The 13765-nt window shown below is 45.7% G+C and overlaps 1 long non-coding RNA gene and 1 pseudogene across 1 annotated transcript in view; one reads left to right on the plus strand and one right to left on the minus strand.

Annotated features, from left to right (window-relative positions):
• LOC134739006 (uncharacterized) overlaps nucleotides 1-13765 on the plus strand; it is an 87368-nt gene that overhangs the window by 35357 nt on the left and 38246 nt on the right. Inside the window, exons 7-8 of the long non-coding RNA XR_010125363.1 lie at nucleotides 6624-6698; nucleotides 9847-10087. This is a non-coding gene — a long non-coding RNA (uncharacterized LOC134739006). The remainder of the gene's footprint in view (nucleotides 1-6623; nucleotides 6699-9846; nucleotides 10088-13765) is intronic.
• On the minus strand, nucleotides 2660-4175 carry LOC129024692 (aflatoxin B1 aldehyde reductase member 2-like; annotated as a pseudogene).

Consider the following 13765-nt stretch of genomic DNA (forward strand, 5'->3'; position numbering starts at 1 on the left):
ATTCACTGCTCAGGGCCACCTCAGGCCTCTGCTTCCCATGTTTTGGCGCAGAGCTCCTTGGCTGCTCCAGCCATGGCTCAAGTGAGCCCATGTGCAGTTCATGCTACTGCTCTGGAAGGCACAAGTGTAAGCCTTGGCAGCATGCACATGGTGCTGACTCTGCAGAAGTGCTGAGCGCATGAGTTATGGGGCCATTGTGGCATCTACCTAGACTTCAAAGGATGTATCAGACAGTCTGGGGGCCCAGGCAGAGACTTGTTGCAGAGGTAGAGCCACTGCAAAGAGCCCCCACTAGGGCAATGCCTAGTGGAGCTGTGGAAAGCAGGATCCTGCAGAGTCTCCACTAGGGCAGTGCCTAGTGGAACCGTGGGAGTGGGACCACCACTGGGACCCCAGAGCCATAGAGCTACCAGCATACAGTGCCAACCTGGGAAAGTTGCAGGCATGAGACTCCAACCCAAGACAGCTGAAACATGTGCTGAGCCCAACAAAGCCATAGATAGGGGCAGGGCTGCCTGAGGCCTTGGGGGCTCAGCCCCTGTCTTGGTGTGCCCAAGATGCAGGACATGGAATCAAAGGAGATTATTCTACACCTTTAAGACTTAATGTGGTTTTCTTTGTTGGGTTTTGGACTTACTTGGGACCCCTTTCTTCTTGCCTATTTCTCCCCCTTGGAATGGGAATGTCTATTCTGTGTCTGTCCCACTGTATTAGTCCATTCTTACACCGCCATAAAGAAATACCAGGCCTGGCACAGTGGCTCATGCCTGTAATCCCAGCACTTTGGGAGGCCAAGGGGTGCAGATCATGAGGTCAGGAGATCAAGACCATCCTGGCCAACATGGTGAAACCCCATCTCTACTAAAATACAAACAATTAGCCAGGTGTGGTGGTGCGTGCCTGTAGTCCTAGCTACTTGGAAGGCTGAGGCAGAGGAATCGCTTGAACCTGGGAGACAGAAATTGCAGTGAGCAGAGATCACGCCACGGCACTCCAGCCTGGCAACAGAGCGAGATTCTGTCTCAAAAAAAAAAAAAAAGAAAGAAAGAAAGAAAGAAAGAAATACCAGAGACTGGATAATTTATAAACAAAAGAGGTTAATTGGCTCATGGTTCTGCAGGCTGTATGCAGATTCTGCAGGTTCTGCAGGAAACATGGTGCTGGCATCTGCTTGGCTTCTGTGGAGGCCTCAGGAAACTTTCAATCGGGGCAGAAGGTGAAGGGGAAGCAGGCATGTCTTACATGGCTGGAGCAAGAGGAAGAGAGAGGGGCGGTGCTACACACTTAAACAACCAGATTTCACGAGAACTCACCATCACGAGAAAAGCACGGAGGGGATGGTGCTAAACCATTAATAAAGGATCCACCCCCATGGTCCAATCACCTCCTGCCAGGCCCCACCTCTAACACTGGAATTTACGATTCAACATGAAATTTGGGCAGAGACACATATCCAAACCACATCACCCAGCATTGTATTTTGTAAATAAATAACTTGTTTAATTTTTAATCTGTCTCCTCACAGCTGGAGGAAAATTTGCCTCAAGGTGAATTATGGCTTGAGTCCCACCCATATCTGCTTTTGATGAGACTGGACTTTGGATCTTTGAGTTGACACTGGAACAAGTTAAGAATTTTCTGGCTACTGCAATGGAATGAATGTATTTTGCACTGTGAGGACATGAATTTTGGGGACCAGAATAGAATGCCATGGTTTGAATGTGTCCCCTAAAGTTCATGTGTTGGAAACTTAATTCCCAATGGAACAGTGTTGGGAGGTGGGACATAATAAGAAGTGATTAGGTCATGAGGGCTCTACCCTTATTAATAGATTAATGTCATTATCTCAGGAGTGGGTTAGTTATTGCAAGAGTGGCTGCGTTATAAAAGCAAGTTTGACTCTTCCTGTTCCCTCGCTCTTACCCTCTCTTGTCCTTCCGCCTTTCATTATGGCATGACGCAGTGTGAAGGCCCTCATCAGATGCTGGCTCCATGCTCTTGGACTTCCCAGCCTCCAGTACCATGAGCCAAATAAATTTCTGTTTATTATAAATTACCTAGTCTGTGATATTCTGTTATAGCAATGTAAAACAGACTAGGACACTCTGCCTGTTTCAAAACCCTCCAGGGGCTTCCAGTTACATTTTGTATAACGTTCAAGCTCTTTACTTTGACCTAATAAGATACAGTAGCCCTTACCAAAATATCTGATCTTATCCCATGCTATGTTATTTGTTTGCAATGCTTCCAGCTATAATTTGTTCTCTCTTCAGGGCCTATGCACCCTGCATAAAATGTTCTCTTACCATCTTTCTCATCATCCATGTCTCAGGTCTAGGGTCAGCTCCTCAGAGAGGCTTTCCCTGGTCATCCCAACTAAGGAGCCCCCTACTCTGATCAGTATCTCATCATATCACCCTGGTTTTTTTTTTTTCTCTTTTTTTTGGTGGGGCGGTGCGGCGGTTGACCTCGGCTATGGCTGGGTCAAGTGCCTGCTTTATTCAACAGGAAATGCCCAAGTGGGACTCACCCCCACCTTTCACAGTGTAAAGTGAGCAGGGAGCAAGGCAAGAAGCTAGAAAAATGACACATGGATCTAGACGATCCAGAAAGACCTGGTTAAGTCAGCTCAAGGCCAAGACTGGTCAGCGTGAGAGAATAAAAGAGGTGACAGAAAAGCCTTGGGCAGCCTGAGCCACGATGGGCCTAGCGGAAGTAGTTGGGACATTCGTGGGCAACCAAATGCCAGGTTTGATTAAAAGTGTCCATGACAGCCGGCTCCATGGGCCCTTCCTCCATCACTGCCAAGTTCTGCTCCAGCTTCTCCAGGCTGGACATGCCCAGGATGACCACGTCTCCGTGGGCACCCTGCAGCTGTGAGTGGTGGTACATCCACCGGAGGGTGGGTGACCAAGGTCATGCTGGGGGCACTGGCGCCATACACGGCCTGCGTGGCCTTCTGCATCAGGGCAATGGCCTCGAAGTGGTGCTCCTTCCAGAAGCGATTCCTGTAGGTCTCAGCCCAGCTATTCCCAAAGAAGTAGCCCCCAGACTGTTTCCTGCCCTTGTCCTCATACTTGTACTTGCCGGTCAGCAGACCCCCAGCCAGAGGGTTGTAGGCATAGAACCTCAGTCCAAAGTGCCTGAGGCAGGGGAAGAGCTCCATTTCCACCTGCCGGGTGGTGGCATTGTACATGCCCTGGTACACAGTGGGCAGGATCCAGCCTTTGCTTTTATTTATTTATTTATTTATTTATTTATTATTTTTCTTTTTTTTTGGAGACAGAGTCTCACTCTGTCACCCAGGCTGGAGTGCAGTGGCGCCATCTCGGCTCACTGCAAGCTCCTCCTCCTGGGTTCACGCCATTCTCCTGCCTTAGCCTCCCGAGTAGCTGGGACTACAGGCGCTCGCCACCACACCCGGCTAATTTTTTTTTTTTTTTTTTTTTTTTTTTTGTATTTTTAGTAGAGATGGAGTTTCACCGTGTTAGCCAGGATGGTCTCGATCTCCTGACCTCGTGATCCGCCCACCTCGGCCTCCCAAAGTACTGGGATTACAGGCATGAGCCACCATGCCCGGCCCAGCCTTTGCTCTTGCAGAGGGTACAGATCTCGGCCACTTCCCAGCTGGCATAGTTGGAGAGGCCAAGCTCCACGAACTTGCCCTCCTGGTGCCGCTGGTGGCAAGCACACAGCGTCTCTTCCACTGGGGTGCCGTGGTCAGGTGCATGTAGGTAGAAGAGGTCCACTCGGGGACACTGCAGCCTCTTCAATGACGTCTCTAGCTGGGACCGGACACTGTCAGGCTTTAGTGATTTTCCCTCCCAAGGGTTGGCCTTGGTGGCAAATTTCACTCAGCAGTCGCCACCGCCCAGCCCCAGCCTCAGGCCGCCCAGGATGGTTTTGGACTGGCCATCGCTGTACACGAAGGCCATGTCCAGCTCGGTGTGGCCGTGCTCCAGGAAAGCGTGCATGGCCGTGGCACTGGCGGATGCGTCCCTGTGGCGCCCTATCTCCATGGTGCCCAGCACCATGGCGCGCCGGGCCAGGATGCCCAAGGCGGCCTACGTTGGTTGTGGAAGGGACATGGCGAACATGCGGGCCTCGGGTGGCAGGGAGCGACCTGCGCAGTGGATGGCGGCGTGGGGCATGGTGCGAGACGCGGTACTCAACATGGCCATGGCGCCTGCCCCTCACCCTGTTTTATTTTCTCCCTACCACTTAACATTATCTGAAATTGTCTGTTCATTTATTGGCTTGCTTATTATTATATATCTTCACCACCACTAGAATGTAAATTTCATGAGCATAGCAATCTTATTTGCCTCAGTCCTTCTGAATGTCTAGCAACTAGCACAGCACTTAGCAGGTGCTCAGTGGATTATTTGTTGAATAAATGAGTCAGGATATGGACCGGCATTGTTGAAACCATGGGAAATATGTGATCATATGATCACTTCAAGGAGAGCCTGAAGAGTTAAATGTGGATTATAAAGGAATGAGCAGGGCAAAGAATGCCTACAAAGCAATTCGGAGGAACAATCAGGGTGGTAGGCGGAGAAACAGGAAAGTGTGATGTTACAGAAGGCAATCCTACTTCTCTCCCCAAAAGCAACCAATGCTAACAGATGGGTGGGTATCCTTCCAAATCATGTTCTATATATTTACATACATTCACAAATGTTTATATTACATGCATATGTAGTTTTGGTTTTTATACAAATGAGCTCATAGTACATGTATTATTCTATCACTTGCTTTTTTTTAAAAAAATAACAGCTTTATTGAGCTATAATTCACACACTACACAATTCACACATTTAAAGTGTGCAGTTCAATTGTTTTTAGTATATTCATGGATGTGTGCAACCACTGCCATAGTCAATTTTTAGAACATTTTCATCACCTCAGAAAGAAACCCTGTATCCTTTAGCTATCACCTCTTTATCCTTCAACCCTTAGTAACCACTAATCCACTTTCAGTCTCTATAGATTTCCCTATTCTGGACTTTGATATTAATGGAAAAATATGTTATCTTTCGTGACTGGCTTATTTTACTTAGCACAGTGTTTTCAAGGTTCATCTATGTTGTAGCATGAATCAGAACTTCATTCTTTTTATTGCTGAATAAAATTGCTCTTGGAGGCCAGGCATGGTGGTGCATGCCTGTAATTTCAACACTTTGGGAGGGTGAGGCAGGTGGATCACTTGAGCTTACGAGTTCAAGACCAGCCTGGGCAACATCGCAAAACCCTGTCTCTACAAAATACAAAAAATTAGCTGGATGTAGCAGTGTGTTCCTATAGTCACAGCTACCCAGGAGGCTGAGGTGGGAGGATTGCTTGAGCCTGGGAGGCCAAGGCTGCAGTGAGCCATGATTGTGCTACGGCACTCCTGCCTGGGCAACAGAGTGAGACCCTGTCTCAAAAAAAAAAAAAAAAACCCAAAAACTTGCAACTTGCTCTTGGCATATTCATTGTGTGGATATACTACATTTTGTTTATCTATTTGTCATTTGGACATTTGGGTAGTTTCTACTTTTTATTTTATTTTTTGATGGAGTCTCACTCTGTTGCCAGGCTGGAGTGCAGTGGCGTGATCTCAGCTCACTGCAACCTCCGACTCCCTGGTTCAAGTGATTCTTCTGCCTCAGCCTCCCAAGTAGCTGGGATTAGAGACACGCGCCACCACACCCAGCTAAGTTTTTTGTTTTTTTGTTTTTGTTTTTTTTTTTTTAGTAGAGACAGGGTTTCACCATGTTGGCCAGGATGGTATCCATCTCCTGACCTCGTGATCCACCTGCCTCAGCCTCCCAAAGTTTTGGGATTACAGGCATGAGCCACCGCACCCAGCCAGTTTCTACTTTTTGGCTATTATGAATAACATGGCTATGAGTATTCATGTTCCAGTTTTTGTGTGGACATATATTTTCATGTCTTTTGGGTGTGTATCTAGGAGTGGGATTGCTGGGTCATATGGTAACTCTGTGTTTAACATTTTGAGGAACTACTGGATTGTTTTTCAAAGTGGCTGATCCATTTTACGTTCCCACCAGCAGTATATGAGGCTTCCAGTTTCTCCACATCTTTGCCAACACTTGTTAGTATCTATCCTTTTGATTATAGCCATACTAGGGACTGTGATATCACTTGCTTTTTTATTTAATGTGTATGGAATTTTTTCTGTATCAGTATATATAGATATCTTGTGTGTGTGTATGTGTGTGTGTGTGTGTGTGTGTGTGTGTGACACAGTCTCACTCTGTAGCCCAGGCTGAAATGCAGTGGCACGATCTCGGCTCACTGCAACCTCCGCCTCCCAGGTTCAAGTGATTCTCCTGCCTCAGCCTCCTGAGTAGCTGCGATTACAGGCTCCTGCCACCACGCCTGGCTAATTTTTGTATTTTTAGTAGAGACAGGGTTTTGCCATGTTGGCCAGGCTGGTCTCAAACTCCTGACCTCAGGTGATCCATCCACCTGGGCCTCCCAAAGTGCTGGGATTACAGACGTGAGCCACCATGCCCAGCTGATATCTTACATATTTAACTGCTGCATAGTATTCCACAGAAACCATGCTTTTCAAGATATTCCTGCCTATATCATTGTGTTATTTCTTCCACCAGGGCTCGGCAGTCTGGAAATAGAAACAATGGTGGTGGATCGATTCAATTGATCCAGATTTGGAAGTTGCGTGGCAGGTGAGAAGGATTTGGATGGTAATGGTGAGAGAGGATTTGCAATAATTTATCAAACATGTGGTGCAGATCAATCCTGGTGCATAAGTGACTAACAAGGAGCTGGAGTGGATGGCATAGCATAGTGGCTAGAACCCTAAAAGAAGGGATTTTACATGAAAGTGGAAAGACAACTTTTTGTTTGGTTTTGCATTTACCCATTCCCTCTGTTGAGCTTTTTTTTTTTTTTTTTTTTTTAAATACTGAGTTATTCACTACTTTGCCTTCTTTTTTTTTTTTGAGACAGAGTCTCATTCTGTTGCCCAGGCTAGAGTACAGTGGCAATCTCGGCTCACTGCAGCCTCTACCTCCCGGGTTCCAGTGATTCTTGTTTCTCAACCTTCCGAGTAGCTGGGATTACAGATGCCCACCACCATGCCCAGCTAATTTCTGTGTTTTTATTAGAGATGGGGTTTCACCATGTTGGCCAGGCTGATCTCGAACTCCTGACCTCAAGTAACCCACCCACCTCAGCCTCCCAAAGTGTTGAGATTACAGGCGTAAGCCACTGCGCCTGGCCTGCTTTGCCTTTTTAAACAGATGATTCAGAACATAATATAACCTTGTCTTGTGACTCAGGGTGGCCATTATGATCATCTGCTTTTGCCCTGGACCTCTGAGGCATGTAGCAATATGTCTTTCCTTATGTCTTTTCCCTAAGTGTGTTCCGGATTTTTGTGCTTTTGAAGAAGTTCTGAGATCAACGTATTCTTGGTTCCTCTAATGTGTAGCTGTTTGACTAAGGACTGACTCCATACATCTCCTATGAAGTGAAGTTCATGAGTTTTATGACAGCAATTTTACATGCTGCTTAGATGCTTTTTTCTCATCTAGGTTTTTAGTTATATTATGGCAGAGATTATAAGAAATCTGATCTCCAGAGAAGTGTTGGTACTTCTTTAATTTGGCATAGACTATTTTTGGCAAGCCAGTTTTCTAGCATTGAACAATTTAATGAATAAGTTCATAGTCACCCTATCCACATTCTTTTTAATGGTAGAAAACTGTCTGTCTAATACAGTAGCCATTAGCTACATGTAGATTTTTAAATTTAAATATAAATTAATTAAGAGTAGGCTGGGTATGGTGGCTCATGCCTGTAATCCCAGCACTTTAGAAGGCCAAGGCGGGTGGATCATTTGAGGTCAGGAGTTCAAGACCAGCCTGGCCAACATGGTGAAACCCCGTTTCCACTAAAAATACAAAAATTAGCTGGGCGTGGTGGTACACACCTGTAATCCCAGCTACTCAGGAGGCTGAGGCAGGAGAATTCCTTGAACCCAGGAGGTGGAGGTTTGCAGTAGCCGAAATCTGCCACTGCACTTCAACCTGGGTGACAGAGCAAGACTCCATCTCAAAAAAAAAAAAAAAAGAAAAAGTTCCCTTATTGTACTAGCCACATTTCAAGTGCTTAGTAGTCACATGTGGCTAGTGGCTACCATATTGGAGAGTGCAGATGTAGAACACTTTCATCATCAAATAAAGTTCTATAGAGCAGCAATGGTTTAGACATTGAGCCAGTCTCTTCTCAGGCTTCTTGTTTCCAAACTAGTCTCATGGTTTAAGTGCATCCTTGTACAAGCAACCATGCTCATACTATTCTCCAACACTCTCTGACTTCCAACCCCTGATCATTGTCATTTGCTCTCTATTAGTGTTAATTTCCTATGGCTGCTATAACAAATCACCACAAGTTTAGTGGCTTAAAACAACATAAATTTATTATCACATATGACATAGTTTTGATATTTGTCCCCTTCAAATCTCACGTTGAAATGTGTCCCCTAATGTTGGAGGTGGAGCCCACTGGGAGGTGTTTAGGTTATGGGGGTTGATCCCTCTTGAATAGCTTGGTGCTGTCCCCATGATAATGAATGAGTTCTCACTCTATTAGTTTACAGGAGATCTGGTTGTTTACAAGTACATAGCATGCCTCCCCTCTCTCTCTCACTCCCCCCTCACCACGTGACATGCCTGCTCACCCTTTGTCATCTGCCATGATTAGAAGCTTCCTGAGGTTCTCACCAGAAGCAGATGCTGGCATCATGCTGCTTGCTGCTTATACAGCCTGCAGAACTGTGAGGCAAATAAACCTCTTTTATTTATAAATTACCCAGTCTCAGGTGTTCCTTTATAGCCACACAAAACCAACTAAGGCAATACAGTTTTGGAGACTGAAGTTCAAAATCAGCCATTTTCCAGCTTCTAGATGCTGCCTACATTCCTTAGTTCATAGCTCCTTCCTCCATCTTCAAAGCCTGCAGCATAGCATCTTCAAGTCTCTCTGTGACTCTCTGACCTCTGCTTCCATAGTCACATGACCTTCTCTGACTCTGACCTTCCTGCCTCTTTTATGAAGAATCCATAATAAAGATTAGGTCCCCTTGGCTAATCCAGAGCAATCATCTCATTTCAAGATTATTAACTTAATCACACCTGCAAAGTCCCTTTTAGCATTTTACCATTATGTTATACAGGTATGTTGTGAGGACCACTATTCAGCCTGCCACAGACAGTTTTCTACAGTGGCATTTTGTTTTCCTGTGATGGACAGTGATCCAGTGGTCCTTATTTTCCAGGACCAGACTATGCTGGTCCAGCACAGAGTATGCTGATATCCCAAGGTTTTATATAAAGGGAGGATAATGTTTTAAAATCTTATTTTCTGTGAGAAAACATTTTAAATGGTCTATTTTCAAGGTACGATAAATCTAAGTACTGGTAGCCAGCCTGCGGACGTGACAAACCACACAGCTTATGCACCTAGAAAGTCGCAATAAGCAAACAGAATGTAGAGGAGGAGTCAGCCTATAAAAGGGAAGAAAAAGTTTACAAAGTTATTGGAGAATCGAAACTTAAGCAGGGAAGGGGACAGGGTTATAACCTTATAAGGGATAATGAAACTTAGGTGATGTCCAGGAAGATTGTAACCCCACAGTACTTGACCAATGAGGAACTGGGGGAGGGACTTGCATGCTAGGAGATAAATGACCTGCTGTAGCTGCCCCAGCTGTGCCTGCCTACCAGACACCCATTCTTGCAAGATCACCATTAAAAGTCTCGCTTCCATTGTTCTTTTGTGTCTCTGAGTCCATTCTTTGGGTTTGGACAGATGAATGTGTTTCTCGCAAACTTGGGGGCCAATCTGGGATCTCTGTGCCTGCGTGGAGTTGGACTCCGGCCAAGAGGGGAGAGGCGTCCCACCTGATTTAAGTGGCCTGCTCTGTCTGGGAATCCCGGCTCCCTGCAGAGGCCATAGACAAACCTGAGACTGTTATTCAGGAGGCAGTGGAGGTGACACAGGGAGAAAAGCAGGCACCGTGGCAACCAGGCAACCTCATATACGAGCCAAGGTAGGAAAATTGGACTGTGAGTATTGTCTTGGTGGTTGGGCATTTTTGGAGGTCGAGTGTGTGTGACTGAGACGTATCCTAGGTATGAAGCAAGTGTGGAGACCCAATTTGCGGTTCTGTTCTCTCGCAAGGGAAACAGCCAGAGACGGATGAAGTGATTCTCGGTGTGTGCAAGAAACCTCTAGTGGGGGGCTTGAGTACACAGGGAAAAACTCAGACACAGATTGACGAAAATGGGAAACAGAAATTCTAGGCCTAGGGGACAAAGGAAAGAGGGAGCCAAAGAGACTCCCTCTGACATTCCCCCAGATAGTCCTTTAGGGAGAATGCTGCAGGTTTGGAGGGACAACCCTTGAACCAGGGACAAGGAAAAGCAAAAGATGATAAAGTATTGCTGTTTTACCTGTCCCAAAGACCCCATTCGTAAGCCTTCAGTCTTTTGGTTTAAGTTTGGCTCAGATGAGGACTGGGTGTGCCAAGCTTTAATTCTCTATGTGAATGATAAAACCCCATTCTAGGCCGGGTGCAGTGGCTTATGCCTGTGGTCCCAGCACTTTGGGAGGCCGAGGTGGGTGGATCACAATGTCAGGAGATCGAGACCATCCTGGCTAACACAGTGAAACCCCATCTGTACTAAAAATACAAAAAATTAGCCAGGCGTGGTGGTGGGCGCCTGTAGTCCCAGTTACTCGGGAGGCTGAGGCAGGAGAATGGCGTGAACCCAGGAGGCAGAGCTTGCAGTGAGCTGAGATCGCACCACTGCACTCCAGCCTGGGCAACAGAGCAAGACTCCACTAAAAAAAAAAAAAAAAAACAACAAAAAACACATCCTTACAAGAACAGATAGGTTATGCTCTCTGCTGGATCAAAGAATTAACCCCCACGTTCCCCATCAAAGAAGAAGAAAAAGAGCCTAGTAAAAAGCCCTTGCCCAGTGAAAAGCCCTGGGACCCCCTATCATGCTTGCCCTTCCATACAGCTCACAAAATAGGGGACAGGAAGATCAAGGGGGCAACAGGAGGGTTAGAGGAAGAAAGACCTGGAGACCTTGGGGGAGCCGAACCAATTGCTCCTTTAAGTCCTCATCCAAATTTAAGAAAAAGAACAGTGTAAGAGGGATATTGAGAACTTCCTTATCCTTTCCACACAGCAGGCATCTAGCATGCTCCCCCTCTTAGGGAAGTTCCCATGGGACAGGGAGAGACTGGCTTTGTAAATGCTCCTCTTAGAAGTTCTGAAGTTAGGAATTTCAAGAAGGAAATGAAACCGTTCCTAGAAGATCCCCTCGGTTTAGCAGACCAGCTGGACCAATTCCTAGGAACCAGCTTTTACACCTGGGCTGAAATGATGTCTATCATGAATATTCTGTTCACAGGAGAAGAAAGGGGAATGATTAGGAGAGCAGCCATGACCATCTGGGAGAGGCAACACCCTCCCGGGCAAGGAGTCTTGCCAACCAAACAAAAATTTCCGAATGTCGATCCTAAATGGGATAATAATGATCCCAGGGACTGGGCCCAAATGCAGGACCTCAGGGAACTAATAATTAAAGAGATCAAAGAGTCCACTCCTAGGACACAAAATGTCTCAAAGGCATTCAAGATTCAACAAGAAAACGAGGAAACTCCCTCTGCATTCCTGCAGAGGATCCTGAGAAAATACTCTAGATTAGATCTGGAGGACCCAGTAGGGCAAGGCCTTTTGAAGGTTAACTTTGTAACTAAGAGCTGGCCTGACATTACAAAAAAATTACAAAAGAGTAATGAATGGGATGAGAAACCAATTGAGGAATTACTGAGGGAAGCTCAGAAGGTCTTTGTAAGGAGAGAGGAAGAGAAGCAGAAACAAAAAGCGAGAATCATGGTTTCCACTGTGGAAAAGGTAGTCAGAAAAAGGTTAGATCAAGATCCCTCTTGAAGGAAACAATGGAATAATAGATTTCGACACAGAGAAAGAAGGGAAAAGCTCCTAAGACTATGAGTTGATGTTAGAAGTGCGGAAAACCAGGGCATTTTAAGAGAGAATGTCCTGAATGGAAAAAAGAAGAAAAAATGATCCCCTTCATGACCGTTGATGAAGACAAGGGGGGCCAGGGGTTCCTTCTGAGTAGGACTCTCCAGGAACCGTTGATAAATGTGAAGGTGGGACCCAAGGGAGAAGAAGTGACAGTTTTGGTTGATACTGGGGTGGCTTGCTCCTCCCTAATTCACCAACCAAGGGGTACAGAAGTCTCTAAGGAAAAATTGACAGTATCAGGGGTAAAAGGGGAGGGATTTCAGGTTCTGATATTCAAGAAAATGTTAATTAGATTGGGACCTGAACAAATTGAGGGGTCACTCTTATATGTTCCTGAAGCAGGAACTAACCTCCTTGGTCAAGACCTGATTGTGAGATTGGGTTTAGGATTAGGAATAGAGGAAGGACAAATAAAAGTAATGATGGGCCTCCTAACAAAGGAAGAGGAAAGAAAAATTAATCCCCTTGTGCGGATTAGGGAAGGCAACAGGGGAGGGTTAAAAATCACACCCTTACAGATTAAACTAAAACAACCAGGAGAAGTAGTTTTCAGAAAACAGGCCAGGCACAGTGGCTCACGCCTGTAATCCCAGCATTTTGGGAGACCGAGGTGGGCGTATCATGAGGTCAAGAGATCGAGACCATCCTGACCAACATGGTGAAACCCTGTCTCTACTAAAAATACGAAAAATATCTCGGCATGGTGGCACGCACCTTTAGTCCCGGCTGCTCAGGAGGCTGAGGCAGGAGAATCACTTAAACCTAGGAGGCGGAGGTTGCAGTGAGCTGAGATCATGCCACTGCACTTCAGCCTGGCAACAGAGTGAGACTCCGTTTCAAAAAAAAAAAAGAAAACAATATCCCATTTCTCTTGAAGGGAGAAAAGATCTCCAACTGGTAATAGGGGGATTGATTAAAGATGGACTATTAGAACCCTGCATTTCACCATACAATACTCCAATTTTCCCAGTCAAAAAGCCTGATGGGTTCTATAGATTGGTGCAAGACCTAGGGACTATGAATCAAATTGTCCAGACCCACCATCCTGTGGCACCTAACCCCTACACCCTCCTTAATAAGATACTCTGTGAACATAAGTGGTTCAGTGTGGTGGGTCTAAAAGAAGCATTCTGGGCATGTCCCCTAGATTTTCGGAGTAGGGACCTCTTTGTCTTTGAATGGGAAAATCCTATAACTGGGAGAAAACAACAGTACTGCTAGACTGTGCTGCCACAAGGTTTCATGGAAGCCCCAAACGTATTTGGTCAAATAATAGAAAAAGTCCGGGAGGAATTCCAACCTTCCAGGGGAACCCAGTCATTACAATATGTAGATAATCTTTTAATTTCTGGGGAGAGGAGGGCCGAGGTATCAGAAACCACCATAAGCTTGCTTAATTTCCTAGGAGAAAGGGGATTGCAAGTCTCTAAGAACAAATTGCAGTTTGTAGAAAAAGAAGTTAAATATTTAGGACACCTGATTAGTGAAGGGAAGTGGAGAATAAACCCAGAGAGAATATCTGGAATAGTGGGCCTGCCTTTGCCTAAGACAGAGAGAACTCCGAAAATTTTTAGGTTCAACTGGCTACTGCAGGTTATGAATTGACTCATATGCTCAAAAGACAAAAATTCTGTATCTCAAGTTACTAGAAGAGGAACCCGA

This window comes from Pongo pygmaeus, chromosome X, assembly GCF_028885625.2.
Source record: "Pongo pygmaeus isolate AG05252 chromosome X, NHGRI_mPonPyg2-v2.0_pri, whole genome shotgun sequence".
Classification (NCBI taxonomy): Eukaryota; Metazoa; Chordata; class Mammalia; order Primates; family Hominidae; genus Pongo; species Pongo pygmaeus.